A 16,150-nucleotide genomic window follows, 5' to 3' on the forward strand; every position below is an offset into this window, starting at 1 on the left:
AGGCACTACCCCACGCAAGAGTGCTCAACTGCTACAAGAGCAGGAGCGAAATACTCAATCTGCGGACAGCATGCTGTTTCGTTCTTTTTGAACTCATCAGCGCAGCACAGAGAAAATGAGGCCGAACCTGATAGCAATGAAAATAAAAATTTCCAATCAGGCCCGAACGTACCTTGCCAGAGTGCTCAAACTGACAAGTCAGTGAGCTCTGCATAACGCAAACAGCAAAGGCACTACCCCACGCAAGAGTGCTCAACTGCTACAAGAGCAGGAGCGAAATACTCAATCTGCGGACAGCATGCTGTTTCGTTCTTTTTGAACTCATCAGCGCAGCACAGAGAAAATGAGGCCGAACCTGATAGCAATGAAAATAAAAATTTCCAATCAGGCCCGAACGTACCTTGCCAGAGTGCTCAAACTGACAAGTCAGTGAGCTCTGCATAACGCAAACAGCAAAGGCACTACCCCACGCAAGAGTGCTCAACTGCTACAAGAGCAGGAGCGAAATACTCAATCTGCGGACAGCATGCTGTTTCGTTCTTTTTGAACTCATCAGCGCAGCACAGAGAAAATGAGGCCGAACCTGATAGCAATGAAAATAAAAATTTCCAATCAGGCCCGAACGTACCTTGCCAGAGTGCTCAAACTGACAAGTCAGTGAGCTCTGCATAACGCAAACAGCAAAGGCACTACCCCACGCAAGAGTGCTCAACTGCTACAAGAGCAGGAGCGAAATACTCAATCTGCGGACAGCATGCTGTTTCGTTCTTTTTGAACTCATCAGCGCAGCACAGAGAAAATGAGGCCGAACCTGATAGCAATGAAAATTATAGCAATAAAAACTGCTTTATGGCAGTTTTCTAAAAAAAGTTATTGTGTTCTAGTCCATGGACCCCGTCTAAAAAGTAAGAAATTAACGAAATGTGATAGCTGAAAATTAAAATTTCACACAAAACCTCACAATAATCACAACACTTGAAATGCTGCTTTCAACACTAAACTTGTACTCCACCAACAATTGGCAACATGCATGCATAGGAAAGAGGATCACGAGGAGAAAAGGTCTTCTACATGTAGCTTTCATTCTGTGTGTGATTATTGTGAGGTTTTGTGTGAAATTTTAATTTTCAGGTATCACATTTCGTTAATTTCTTACTTTTTAGACGGGGTCCATGGACTAGAACACAATAACTTTTTTTAGAAAACTGCCATAAAGCAGTTTTTATTGCTATAATTTCTTCTGTTTTTTCTGTCACCAATCAATGAAATGCCCTATCAATAATGATGGCCTTCACATCATATCAATACCGTATTATACGCATTGATGTGCAAGCCTTTTCTTGCAGAAAATGGGACTAGCATGTTCTTCTGCGGGGATACATGTGAGTAGTGGTGGACCGTGGTGATACCTTTTTTATACGGAGGTCATTCTGTGCATGTTGCTGTAGCAGAATTTCATGACTCTGTCATAAAATTGTCTTGCCTTTCAGATATTTCAGATTTCCCCACCCTCGATCAGATTTATTTGAGAAATGTAACCAGGTGCGTGTCGCAGATGTTTTTGTTGATTCTGTGTTTATAATGGTTTATAATCATGGGTTATCGTGATAAGGTCATCCTGCACCATATTGCACTGAAATCGTAACCCTGTTGATGTGGATACAACTTTTGGAAGTAGTTCAATGACTTCGAACTGTTAGTCCACGATTTTCTAAAACAACACAGCAAAGGAGGAACAATAAACATGTATTAAAATGTAAACAAATACATTGCTGAGTCCGACACCTCGTTCCAACAACTACACTGATCCTGAGGATAAAAGAGGTAGTGAGAGACAAACAAGGCACTCCATAATAATAGAATCGTACACATTTTTTGGTGAGTATGAATGATATCCAGTCGAACCTCTTTAGGACGAACACCAAGGGACTGATGGTATTTATTCTGTGAGTTTGTCTTTACCTATTTTATAACCAGTGAATACAATTATTTCTCCAATAGACATACGAATAGATTTCTTCTACAGCGAAAGATTCTAAGCCACACCAACTCATTGACTCGTCTCGTATGAAACAAATGAGTCACTAGAGAGGTTCTGCAAAACGAAAATGCGTACAAACAGTCGCTCCACGTCCTGAAGTGCGAAACTTCGCACGAACTTTCGCAACTTTGGACGCGAAACTTGCAGGGAACGCGAAATGAACAGTCGAACACACTTTCGTGAGATCGGGTCATGGCGTACGTGCACTTGGCCCGCGCAAACTACGAAAACGTGCAGAACGCAAAGTTTGTGCAAAAATTCGTACACACTTTCGCAATGACTGTCGCGAAACTTCGTTCGAATTTTCGTTTTGCAGAACCTCTCTACTGAACGTTTCTTTAGCAACATGACGGCAACTGAAACAGCAACAGAGAAAGTACGATACATGTACAGCACATTCTTGCAGGTACTACAAACAGATTGCAGATCGTAATTCTTGCCTTGGCGGCACGAAACTTCATTTGGGGCAGTGCAATCTCGGCGGAACTCACAAATAATAAATCAAACATCCCAGACTCGAGTAAACAAATCTAATCATACAAGTTTACTGAACCTCTCCACAATGGAGATTTTCCCTGATATGCGAATTTATTTTGCAAACTCGGTCAATGGGTCCTTGAACCTTTCCCTCCAGATTGGGAACTGCCAACGATAGTATGCCACTGACCAGTGCCTTACTTGTAACGTACCAATGTACAATGAATATGAGTATTTCGACAACACATCTAACATAAGCCTTACCGTCAAGAAGGTGAACTCGCGTTCTTCGCACACTGTAGACAAGGGCAAAGAGATAAAAATGGATCTAAATCCGAATAAAATCAGCACACGTTTACGTAAATGAAAGGGTGAGCATAAGCAAATGAATCGAAGGAAACCGGTCAACTCAGAGATCACCTGTCATCGAGTATTCCGTAAAAGGGGGCCTCGGCAGCGGAAAAGCTAAATTTAGAAAAGAGATCCTGCCAGCTTTTCCATTATTTATTGCATTCCGCCCAAAATGAGCACACTTTTCGTAAATGAAAGAGTCAACACAAGCAAAAGAATCAAAGGTAACTGGTCAACTCACCTGTCGATATTGAGTAATATTCCGCGAAAGGAGGTCTCAGCAGCGCCGAAACGAAATAAGCCAGGCCAGGATCTAGGAGACGAAATATCCGAAACAGCTCATACAAGAAGCAGTTCCAAAGGAGGAAGTTCCTCGCGCATGCACATCCGAACACGGACTGCACTGCATGCAACACAATGTCTGCCGTGCACGTGCACAGCACGCGGCTACCAACCGTTGGTAGATATACCGAGCACCTTACGTAGAGACTTACGTAGCCTGAGTGAAATACCGAGCACCTTACGTAGAAACTTACGTAGCATAGCGGTGTCGTTTTTCTTGCCATGTGAACACAATAATAGAAAAGCTGACAGGATCGCTTTTCTAAATAAAAATTTCCAATCAGGCCCGAACGTACCTTGCCAGAGTGCTCAAACTGACAAGTCAGTGAGCTCTGCATAACGCAAACAGCAAAGGCACTACCCCACGCAAGAGTGCTCAACTGCTACAAGAGCAGGAGCGAAATACTCAATCTGCGGACATATATATCTATCTATATATCTATCTCTCTCTGTCTCTCTGTCTATGTGTTTCTCTGAATCTTCGTCTCGACCTTTCTGTCTGCCTATCTGTTTGTCTGTGTAACTCTCCAACTGTCTCCCTGTCTTGGTCTGTCTCTGCTTGTCTCTCTATGTTTGTCTGTCCTTTTCCGTTTGTCTGTCTTCGTGGCCCTGTACTTATGTCGCTGTTTCTCCGTTTGCTTCTCTACTTCTGTCTCTCTTTGTCCCTCATTCAGTCTCTTTCTCTCTGTCTCTGGGGCTTCTTCCTTCTCGATCTGCCTCTCCCTTTCTCAGTTTGTTTCTCTCTCTGTCTCTCCCTAAGGACCCTCTGGCTCTGGCTCTCTGAGTCTTTGTGTCTGTCTCTCCTTTTGTAATTCATTATGTGCGTCCCTCTGTTTCTGTCTCGGTCTTTGTCTTTCTGTGTCTGATTGTCTGTCTCGGTCTGTTTTCTCCTCAGTCTGTGTGTCTGTCTGTCTCTCTTTTCCTTTTTTTAATGTTTGTCCTTCTGTTTCTGTCTCGGTCTTTCTGGGTCTGATTGTCGGTCTGTTCGTCTTTGTCTGTATGTCTTTGTCTGTTTGTCTCTTTCTCTCTGAGTCTGTGTCTCTGTCTGTCGCTCTTTATGCGCATCCCTCTGTTTCTGTCTTTCTGTGTCTGTCTGTCTGCCTCTATCTCTCTACCAGCCGCTGTTCTACACATAATGAAAATGTGTGGCACCGCACACTTGGCTATGCGTGGGACATTCACACACACACGCGCGCACACACACACACACACACACACACACTCGTACGCTCGATCATACAAGTACATGTAGTTGTGAAGAAATCACATCAGACACATTATTAAAACGTCTCTCTCTCTCTCTATGCCCGCCACTGTGCTGCATATACAGATAATGAAATTAAATTGCACAGAACACGTACATGACTGTATATTTACCCACACGTTGGGCATTCACGGATGCACACACACACACACACACACACACACACACACACACACACACACACACACACACACACACACACACACACACACACACACACACACCATGTAGACGCCCGTCGCAAGAGAAGCACGCAAATCTGCAAATGCACACACACACACACACACACACACACACACACACACACTTGTATGCTCGATCATACAAGTACACACACACACACACTCATACGCTTGATCATACAAGCACAATGTAGATTATGTAGTAGTGAAGAATTCACATCAGAGACATTATTTAAAACGTCTCTCTCTATGCCTGCCACTGTGCTGCATAATATTATACGGATAGCGAAATTGGTGGGGCACATAACACATACACGACTTTATATTTACCCACGGGCCAAGCGTGGGACATTCACGGATGCACACACACAGCAAAGGTCACAACAAATTGATAATAAAGTGTAACCAATGCAGGCAATGGATAATGTGTGGGCATACATAGCATGTCCTGTACCACCATAAAGACACCTTGACCTTGCCCATTGCGTAGCATTGATAGCGAATTGTTATTTCTCCAGTCCACGACAGAATGACTGATGGCGTTTCAGGAACATGCAGCCGCAGGCGTAACCGTAGCCAGCAGCAGAGGGTGCCTTCGGTGGTCGACGGGCAATGGCACGCCACTCTGGATGGTTCTGGGCTGCATCGTACCATCCACATGTTGGTACCGGTCACGGGTGGCTCAACCGACGCAAAGTCATCCATAACGACGCCCCTCCACCTCTTGCGTGGACCACGCGCGGGGCGCGGGGCAGGCAGTTCACCGATGAGAACACACTTTGCAACCGGTGATCTTCCATCCGTGCCACGTGTCCAAGCCAGTGCAAACGCCATTCCCGTACGATTTGACCAATGTCCTCCGGCACTCCAAGGATCTTTGCAAGAGCTGAGGACGTTGCGTGGGTCACCCATTGCTTCCGTCGCGACACTCCATGGATAGATCTGACACATTGATGGTGGAAAAGGTTGAGGTATTGTAGGTCCGGAGCCTTCGTTGTCCAGGGCTCCGGGCCGTACAGGAGGGTAGAGAGCAGAACGGCAACATACACGCGACGACGACACTGCGGACTCAGTGACCGGTTCTCGGACACGGCTTGCTTCAAACTACCATAAACACGCCCACGCACAAACCCACACACACACCGATTGATCTATCATGCTGCTGGAATCCCTGATATATCTCATACTGTGGTACATATCCCTGGGAGAATTGCAAGGAACTAAATACGGCAAGCAAATCGAGGGACATTAGGTGCAAGCCTCGTTGTTCTAGTTGTCTAGACTGCACTGGGTTCTTGAAAATACTGAGCCTCCACGCTGTATCTGTTAATGTGGCATCCGTTGATCTCGTTTGAGTAGTAGTAGTAGTAGTAGTAGTAGTAGTAGTAGTAGGCATGCACTGCATTATGCTATGATGAAAGATTCGATAGCTGAGGAAAGATTCGATAGCTGATGAATGGGTTTATCATTTGGCTGCCTGTGTGGGTATTGCGTTTTGGATTGGTTTGGAGCAATGTTCAGATAGTCCGGGCATCTGGCAAATTTATAACGGCGGTCCAAGCTAGTTGAATACCCGGATCACTTTTTCTCATCTGGTCTACACTCCATTCGCTTGCATCCGTAAGCAAGGCAAACGCATTGTCCATTGCACAGGCACGTGACTTCTGCAGGCAATTCTGGGAGAGCGTACAGTGGCATGACGAATATTCCCGTGAAGTTACAACATGATCTGAGTATAATCGTAGGACATCAAGTCTTGACACTACTTGTGACATGATCAAGTCTGCTATGCTCTAATGCAGACTAGCAATAAGAGGCATTTGTCAGATACTAGTAACCATGAGGTACTGAGACGATTCTCTTTAGCAAACCACCCACTCCGCTATAAATGCTCAAATGTCATCTGCTTGCTCCAACTTGACTGTCCTCTTAACAAGTGAAAATGGCTGGCGTTGTCTGGGCCATAAACACCATTATTGGCATTAATCCAACGTCTCCCTTGCTCCTCATCTCTGCATCTCGTAACGATAGGTACCTAGGTCTGGCAAATCGAAATCTAAAACTAAAATGCTTGGAGCTCTTATTAGTTCAAGCTATATTTTCAGAGCCAGGAAGCTGAAAATGGTAAGAAACCCAGCTTCTCTTCACCATTGGCATCACGAGCTATGATCATTATCAGCGAGCAATGTTACTAGAGGAAAGGCGCTGGAGTGAACAGAAAGCTTTCCAAGCAGCAACGTTTCTTTCTCAGCCAAAACAAATAAAATGAAAGGAGCAACACCAGGGATTTGTTATACCCGGTACCCGGGTGTGTGTAGCCCCTGGCATGGCAAGACTCTGCCACAGATTTCCAGTACTGCAAAACGACAAACTTTCGCGGCGGCTAAATTTACCGTTTTGGCAAACTGGACCAGTTAGCGGCGATTAATTTTAGCGATTTTTACCTTCCACCGAAAATCAAAGAATTCTATTTTATGAAGCCTCGGAGTGCTGGGCGCAGAGTGCATGAAGAATGAGAGAAGAAATCAAAGAAGGAAAGAAGGAATCAAGGAATGTAATAAGGAATCAAGGCATCAAAGAGAACCATAAGGTAAGTACTAGTACTGGGAGAAAGGATGGCACGTTCGAAGAGGGATCATCGGAAGACTTTCTCTTCAAACTGCTGAGCCACTGCGATACTCATCGCGATAAAATTCAGAAGACTTCTTCGAGGAGTACAACACTAAAATCTACGCAACAGCAAGCTGGCCAAACGCTCCAAGAAGTTCAACAACACTCTCCACAACACTGAGACATTCTCCAGTCGATCGTTTTATTCTCTTGCGGTTCAAGTCGCCGTACTCCACCGACAACTAATGTTTGTTAAGCCTAGTTCACATTCGACGGGGCGCGACGGGACGCGACGTAAGAATCGACGGGAAGCGACGGGACGGTCTGACGGCGTCCAATGTGAACACCAGGAACGGGAACGCAACCGTACTACCGTACAGATCGGGAAGCGACGGGAAGAGTTGGATCGATCCAACTTTTAATACCGTAGACGGGCGTAGACGGGGACGCAAGCGTACAAAACGGCTGCAATTCGAGTGTGAACAGGAGACGCCGTCGTGCGCCGACTACTCCCGATTCGTACTTGGACATTTTTAGCATTTCGAACGCTGCGCTTCCCATGATAACTCACAGAATGGCTAGCACGACTTGAGTTGAGTTTTAGCAACATAAGATCTCATGTCACTTATTGTATTTAGGGATAGTTCAGAAGCGTGACAGACGAACTATTCGTTCATTTCCTGGGGGTATTATTTGAATGCCACAACTTTCAGGGCTAATTTTTTGGTCTTCACGAAAAACTGGTATTGTGAACTTGATTCCGCTTCTTTCAAGGAGAACTAATTGAAAAGAAGTCCCGAGAAAATAGGTCCAAACGTCACCCCGTGACGGTCCGTGTAACAGATTCACTGTTACTACTAACACTAGGAATAGGATACACTTATCACCTGCTATTATCACGCTGCTGCTGTTAGGTGTTATGTCCATCATTGCTTGTTCATGTATATAAGAATGCATTATGGCAAGGATCATTGCTTATTCCAAGAATGACTACTGAAGTTAGTTGGACTGTTACACTGGTAGCAAGAGGATGGTTTTTCTTTTCGTCATGTTCGGGCTATGCGCAGTGGCCGCATTAGTCGCCTACGGTATATTCGAGATTCAGAAGCGTCTGAATCACCTTATCGCACTCGGTCAGTGCGATGGATCAGATCAAACGCCAAGACGTGCTCAAGCTCCCAGCGGAGAGAGGCCATGCATGCGCCATGTTAAGTCTCCGCCTGTGTTTCGTGGAGATACAAGAGAGTTCAAGGAGTGGGCCTTCGCCATCGAACTCGCCATGAAGTCCCTGCAGCTGGACAACGCGGAGGAGCGCTTGAGCTACGCGGCGAGTTTTCTGGAGGGCAACGCTCGTCTTTGGTTTATCGCCTCTCAGGAGGCAAACACGCTGTTTTCCGACTGGCCAGACCTGAAGAGCAAGCTGGGAGAAGTGTACGGCCCGGTTTATGACAGGGAACAGGCGGGCATCGACTTATTCGCTCTTCACCAAGATGAGACTCTTGACTAATACATCAACAAATTTTCGCGGCTTAGCTTACAAGTTCCCGAGCTTGATGACCACTCCAGAGCTATCTTGTTCACGCGTGGGCTGGCTCAGGGCCTTAGCGGTGAGGTACTTAGGAAGCATCCGCAACATTTGGCCCAAGCCATACGAGCAGCGGTCTCAGCAGACCAGTCGATGCGGCTAGCCCAAGCAAGCTACGCCAAGGCAGTGCGCGCACCAGGGCATCAGAGGCGCCAGCCTGGACCCTGGTCAAGCCAACCAACACCATCCGGTGTGAGAGAAACCAGGGAGCCAGAGGGTCGTTCAAGGCTGTGTTTCACCTGCAGGAAACCCGGCCATATTGCCAGATTCTGTCCAGAAGGAGGGAGGAACGCCACAAGCAAGCCTTCTTTAAACGATGGACGCCAGTAAGGAAGGGAGTGCGACTACTGGCTAACACGAGAGCACCCAGGAATAGGCCACGAATCAAAGTTCAGAACAAATTCAGCCCCTTAGCAAATGAGGAACCACGCCTCGAGGAGACCGAAATTCAAGCCTCGCCTGTCAAACATTCGTCACCTGATACTGTTGGCCGGCCTAATGAAGTAACCGCCAGCACAGGGAGCATTTCCGCCGACAACGAACTCGACCTAATGCGCGTCCAGGGCAAGATAAATGGACGTCGCGTTACCATGCTACTGGATTCTGGGTCAACCCACGACTTCATTTCAACTGACCTTGTCAAGAAGCACAACATCTCCACAACAACCGGTAGCGACGTCCTGAACGTCACACTTGCTGATGGATCGGTCCGCACACAGCCTATTACGAAAACGAACAGCTTGAAGACCGTAGTCGACGACTTTAGCGAGCACCAACAGTTCCTAGTATTCCCTATGACGCGGTATGACGTGATCCTCGGCAAGCCATGGCTGACCCGGACGAACCCACAGATCAATTTTCGTACTTCCTCCGCGTCATCGAAATTGTCGCAGTTTGACTAGTGACTTGTCACTTGTTACTGACAACTCCATAAGCTAAGCCATTCAAAACATATTACACAGAATGATAGTCTGAAGCCTGGAGTAACGTTCCAGGACAGTTGGACTGAGAGTTTGCATGCAGAGATGAAGTCCTCGTCGTCGCTGATGTCAATGGACGCAAAAATATCGTTCCGAAATATTTCAAGGAAGGTTGAAAGTTGGTCGCGCCTCATCTCAAACGCTTTGACTTTCTCCACAGGACAAGAGCTGCTATGCTTGTCGTCTGCTAGCTCTGGATGATTTCTACTTCACCACCAACGAAGCCTAGCAAGAATACATGATCGTTGCGAGGTCGGTTGATTACCGTCGGCGGAATCACCTCGATCTTGAAATGAACTTTTTTAGCCGTGGCATGCCCATTTATTTTAGCTGTGTGGTCACAGCTCATGCAGGTAAGTGTACTATCACGTCCAGCGCGCCCTCTTTTTCAGCATCACTGCCCGGCCCTGATTCACTGGTATACCATGGTACGGCACCTGCGCGTGCATCACTAGCACTACATGTAGAGTCTACACGGCTCTTGCAGGTACAATCATGTACTGAGTGTCTCGGCCAGAGCGACAAATTTTATCGCTGTTGCAGGCATTTAGTTTGCTGACCCGTCGATGTTTCTCCAAGCGCTGCCACTTGTTCCACGAAGTCATTCGCACCCCAGCTAAAGTAAAACAGTGATGAGGCTTGAGTGAATGGCCATAAGCACGAGAAATGTGCAGGCTGCAACGCCTGACTGATCTCAGCGAGTCGAAATTACCATCGCAGCGACATCAGCTAAGAAATTGCGTCTAGTTCAAAAATTCCAGCTTCCAATAACAGAAAATAGAACTTTGCCGTCACCCTATACTGATGACCATCGCCTATGTCCGATTCCTTACCTGTGGTACGAGTGCTGGTGAGTAAATACCCCGTTTTATATCAAAAGTCAAACTGCGACAATTTCGATGACGCGCAGGAAGTACCAATGAAATCAAGCTGGAGGGTGGATCCATCATCTGTCAACCGAGTGAAAGTGATGGCACGGACAAATCCAACCAACCGATCGAGACGTTCCTCATCTCAGGGAAGCAGGCTAGGCATGCAATGAGAGGTGGCGCAGAAGGAATCCTAGCGTATGTGACAGCAGATCCGGACGAGCCACAGACGGTGGATAGTCCGGGTAGGGAGGATCAGAAGGATTTCAAGGACCTGCTGAAGGAGTTTGGGGACGTCTTTCCCGATGAGCTTCCAAACAAGCTGCCACCCAGAAGAGGCGCAGATCACGAGATAAAAACGGAAGAAGGAGCTAAACCGCCATCTCGTGCAGCATATCGTTTACCAAAACCAGAGATGGATGAGCTTCAAGCTCAGCTCACCGAGCTGCTCCGTAGAGGATTCATCCAGCCCAGCAAATCCCCATACGGAGCCCCTGTGTTCTTCGTAAAGAAGGCGGATGGAACACTTCGAATGGTATGCGACTGGCGTGAGCTAAACCGCATAACCATTGAGAACAAGGCATGCCTACCGAATATTGACGACCTCTTTGATACCGTCCAAGGCAGTGCGTATTTCACCAAGCTAGATCTGAGGTCCGGTTACAATCAGATTCGAATAGAAGAAACAGATATTCCGAAGACAGCAATAAATACCCCATTCGGTCACTTTCAGTTCACAGTGATGGGTTTCGGCCTAACAAATGCCCCGGCAACATTCCAAACCTTGATGAACAGTGTCCTCCAGCCATACCTGCGTAAATTCGTTGTGGTGTTTCTAGACGATATCCTCATATTCAGCAAATCATGGGAGGAGCACCTCGATCATGTCAGAATCATCTTAAACGCCCTCAGGAGGAATGAGCTATATTGCAAACCGTCTAAATGTGAATTCGGCCGGACAGACGTTCTGTTTCTTGGGCACCGGATAGACGGCCAATGCATTTCTCCAGATCCAGAGAAGATCAAGGCCGTGCATAACTGGCCTGTCCCGACGACGGTCACGCACGTAAGACAGTTTCTGGGACTCGCTAATTACTTTCGAAGGTTCATTAACCATTTCTCGGCCATCTCCAAACCCCTGGAGGAACTGACAGGGAAGTATGTGCGCTTCGAGTGGAACCAGACTCGACAGGAGGCATTTGAGCGATTGAAGTCTGCTCTGCTGGATGCACCAGTGTTGCGACTAGAAAACGTCAGTCAGGATTTCCGCGTTGAGACTGACGCAAGTGACTTTGCTGTGGCAGGAGTCTTAACGCAGCAAGCAGAGGACCAGTCCTGGCATCCTGTGGCTTACGTGAGCCGAAAGCTGTCTTCTGCCGAACGGAATTACACGGCCGCCGAGCGAGAAACTTTGGCTGTAGTGTACGCCCTGCAGTGCTGGCGAGTCTACCTATCTCGCCACTTTCAACTCTACACCGACAACATGGGAGTTGTCTACCTCAGGACCAAACCAAACTTAACCAAGAGAGAGGCTCGATGGATTGAATTCCTGGCCGACTATGACTACACGGTACATCACAAGCCAGGGAAGTGTAACATTATCATAGCAGACCCGTTGTCACGTCGACCAGACTTGGAACTGAATGGAATCGAGTTCTCTCTGGATGTGAATCAAGGAATTGCGAATCAGATCTCAGCAGGGTATGATAGTGACCCAGAGCTTTCGCCAGTTATCAAGCGCTTGATGGCTTGCAGCGAAGACGCCATGCATGAGCGATACGTCTGGAACAGTGTGGACCGGTGGCTGTACCTAGTAACATCGGGCGATGCTCGCCTCTGCATTCCTCGCGGTCCGGTACGGCTGCAACTGCTCAAACAGAATCATGATTGCCTGACGGCCGGCCATCCGGGGGGAGACAGGACCTACCTGAAGCTGAGCAGATACTTCTATTGGCCAGGCATGAGAAGGACTGTGAAGGACTTCGTTAAATCTTGCGACCGGTGCCAACGCGTAAAGGGTAGCCAGACCAAGGCAGGACTGTTGCAGTCCCTTCCAGTCCCCGAACAGCCCTGGACAGACATCAGCATGGATTTCAGGTGTTGGTCTTCAGGGACTTCCTGCTGACGCCCGAGGAACGAGACAGGCCTTCACACAAATTAAGGCTCAAGTGGTATGGGCCGTTCAAGGTGCAGAAGAAAGTGGCCCCGAATGCGTACAGATTAGCTCTTCCAAGAATCATTCGGGCCCATCCAGTGTTCAATATTGCTGCCCTCAAGCTGTACCATGGCAATGAGATACCGGGCCGTACTCAGCCGGCACCTCCACCCCTAACCGATGCGGATGGCCATACGCGGTACATTGTCGAAAAGGTGTTGTCGCACAAGAAGAGAGGACGGCGCACGCAGTACCTAGTGAAATGGAAGGGCTACCGAGATGCCACCTGGGAGCCGGAGGAATACTTGATGGATGAAGCAGGAAACGCTATTATTCCGCTGAAAACCTACCTGGACCGTTTTTCATAAAATTGCTATTTAATTGGCAGCCACAGTTGTATTGCTAGTTTCTACGTGTTGCAATAGAAATGTAGCATTCTGCATGATTATGATTGTTCTTCCCTGCCAGCCAGGCGTTATTTGCAGAGGACATGCACTGGATCTTGAGTTCATCAGTGTTGTTTTCGGCTACCATGCATTCCACATATCCATGCATGATCATTAGTTACCATAACTGTTCCTTCGAATTGGTACTGTTCTGACAGTTAAGAGGGGGGAATGGTGTAACAGATTCACTGTTACTACTAACACTAGGAATAGGATACACTTATCACCTGCTATTATCACGCTGCTGCTGTTAGGTGTTATGTCCATCATTGCTTGTTCATGTATATAAGAATGCATTATGGCAAGGATCATTGCTTATTCCAAGAATGACTCTTGAGGTTAGTTGGACTGTTACAGACCGTGCCTTATGACTCGCGCCGTTCGACGTTCAACGTCGCAACGACTGCTGCATGTCGTGTCGTACGAATCGTACAGGATTTTACAGCTCACCCCAGCCCTTCCGACAAGCCCTTACGTCCCGTCCCGTCGGCGTTGCGTCGAATGTGAACTAGGCTTAAAGCCTTGCAAGACTGGTGTTGGCACGTAACCCGTCGTTGCAACAGCTGCGCGCTTTGGTTGGACATAGCCGGCCGTGCAAGCATCGATCAGCGCTGTGAATGTACAGTCAGTGCAGTGAGTGATGCATGCGCATGTACTGTACAGATCTGTTGCAGTGTACCGCAAGCACGAAAAGGAAAAGAGAAGAAGTTATGAAAGAAGAGTCGTTGAGGTAGAGCATGGATCATTCATCCCGGTCGTGCTCAGCACTACAGGTGGTCATGGCAAGGCAGCTGGCAATCTCTACGCTCGGATTGCATCCATGTTGGCCGATAAGAGGTCCGAGCCTTTCTCTATCGTCATGGCATACATCCGCACTCAACTGTCTTTTGCACTGGTCAATGCCGCAGTCACAGCCCTGAGAGGTCATCGGCACAAAGCGTCAAGAATCAACGGCTGCCCTTCGATCACGTTAGCAGTGGCAGAATGCAGCATGTAATGGTCAATCCTTGACTTAATTTGGTAATCGTTTTAGTACCTCGAACCCCGTGCTGAGTTTGATACGGTTTCTGGTATCTTGGCCGTAGACTACTACGCATACTGCTTCTAGCGGTTTCTTTGGATTTTACTGATTGACTACTAGTATACTGTATTTATTTATCATGACAAGCACTGACATGATGATAGATAATGACCTCTGCATTCGAACTCTGGCGGACACCATGCACGTGATGAGCTTTCCTGGCTAAAACTTTCGTTTTAAAATCAAAATCCACTGAAAACCATTTAAAACCGGATTTTCAGCCAAAACCCGTCCGAATATCTAACAGATCTGTTGCAAAACGATCGATCATCGACGCATCGCGTAGTACGTAATAGTACAAATTTCATATTCGCGTGTCAAACTTCCGCGATTCGACCCTGCTCGCGAAAGTCGCGAAAGTTAATCGCTCGCGAAAGTTTGTCGTTTTACAGTACAACGGCCACGGACCAGTGTCCCACTGAGATGCGGTCGCTTGCCCGGACCGCTCCGACGCGGACACCTGCGAAGAGCAGCCTGTGACGTTTTTTTATGACAGAAAACTGCAAAAAAAGTTGGGCTTGTCCAATTTGAATTTTCGCGCGGTTTGTGTTTATTTGTGAGGCACAGCTCGTAACCCCGGACGTGTGCCCGTGTCATCTCAGATCTCCCCGTATTGTACTACTCCCTGCTTGAAACGCGAAGGACTAAAGGGACCCTCACTTAATTTTTTGCCGACTACCCGACAAAAAACACATTTTTTTATTCTTCGGAAAACACTGAATTGAGACAAATATATTATGACGCCATGCTAGACTAATGACTATGTGGACGTTAATACCGCAGTAATGAGAGTTCACATAATAATAGCAGCAATTCATCATGTATATATGTATATGCCTTTTCGACTGCCCAGGAAGAGCACAAAGCCGCCACTCTATAGCTCTTCAGTCGTCTTCATCCGTCAGTCAAGCTGTAGCCGACTCTCCCTACAATATTGCACGATTCTTGCAGTTGGAGAAACTGCTATGAAGTTTCGAACACAGTCTTGAAAAAACACATTTCGACACGCGTGTGTGCTGGACGTCTGCGCGTGCACGACAAGACGTGGGAGCTGGCTGACAAGTGAGAGCCAGGGAGTCGTCAAGTACGGGCGTTTGACGACTCCCGGCCTGGCCTGGTGAGAGCATGCATGCATGCATATCCAGCTGGCGGGAAAGGGAACCTATTTTGTAGATCGATGGGTTGAATCTGAAATTGTGGATCTACACGAGGTTTGTTTTGATGTTCTGATACTTGTTGTAATGGCTAGTGATCGAAATGTTACTGTGACTTTTCCAAGTCCTACTGATATACCTTGTCAAATCAGATGGCCTGTAGTAAGTAGTCTTGGTGGAAGCAGACTGGAATGCGTTGAATTCGTAGCTTCTGAATTTGAAATTTATTTTTTCTTGAGTGACACTGACAAGCGATGGCATTGGCGACAGGAGAACTTTGCTTCCTTCCAGGAGAGCTGCATCGCAGTCGGATCCTGTCCATGCACATGCGATCATGCTGTGTTGTAGACAGTGGAGAGCTGATTTTGACCCAAGAAAATAGTTTTGAACATTCATGAAGAGGATATTGTTGCTGTAGCTAGCTGACAGACATAGCCTGTGGCAGTGGTGTATGAAATCAGCTTGCAAGGTCTGTAGCAACTTGATCATGGCAGAGAACGAGCTGAACTGCACACGCACTCGCTACTGCTCTCGCAAGATGATTATTGGCTTCACTCAAGTGATCCAGCCCCCTCAACGCATGGATCCACTGCACTTCAAAAAAGTTGTCGTC

General features: G+C 47.2%; 1 long non-coding RNA gene across 1 annotated transcript; it reads right to left on the minus strand.

The window, feature by feature from the left end:
- Positions 1-1,295: 1,295 nt before the first annotated feature.
- Positions 1,296-3,270, minus strand: LOC135827767 (uncharacterized). Its single transcript, XR_010555552.1, has 3 exons — positions 3,111-3,270; positions 2,783-2,814; positions 1,296-1,711 (listed from the first exon to the last, which is right to left on the minus strand). It is a non-coding gene; the product is annotated as an uncharacterized LOC135827767 (long non-coding RNA).
- Between the last annotated feature and the right edge of the window lie 12,880 nt (positions 3,271-16,150).

The sequence above is a fragment of the Sycon ciliatum genome, chromosome 11 (assembly GCF_964019385.1).
Source record: "Sycon ciliatum chromosome 11, ocSycCili1.1, whole genome shotgun sequence".
In the NCBI taxonomy this organism is placed as follows: domain Eukaryota; kingdom Metazoa; phylum Porifera; class Calcarea; order Leucosolenida; family Sycettidae; genus Sycon; species Sycon ciliatum.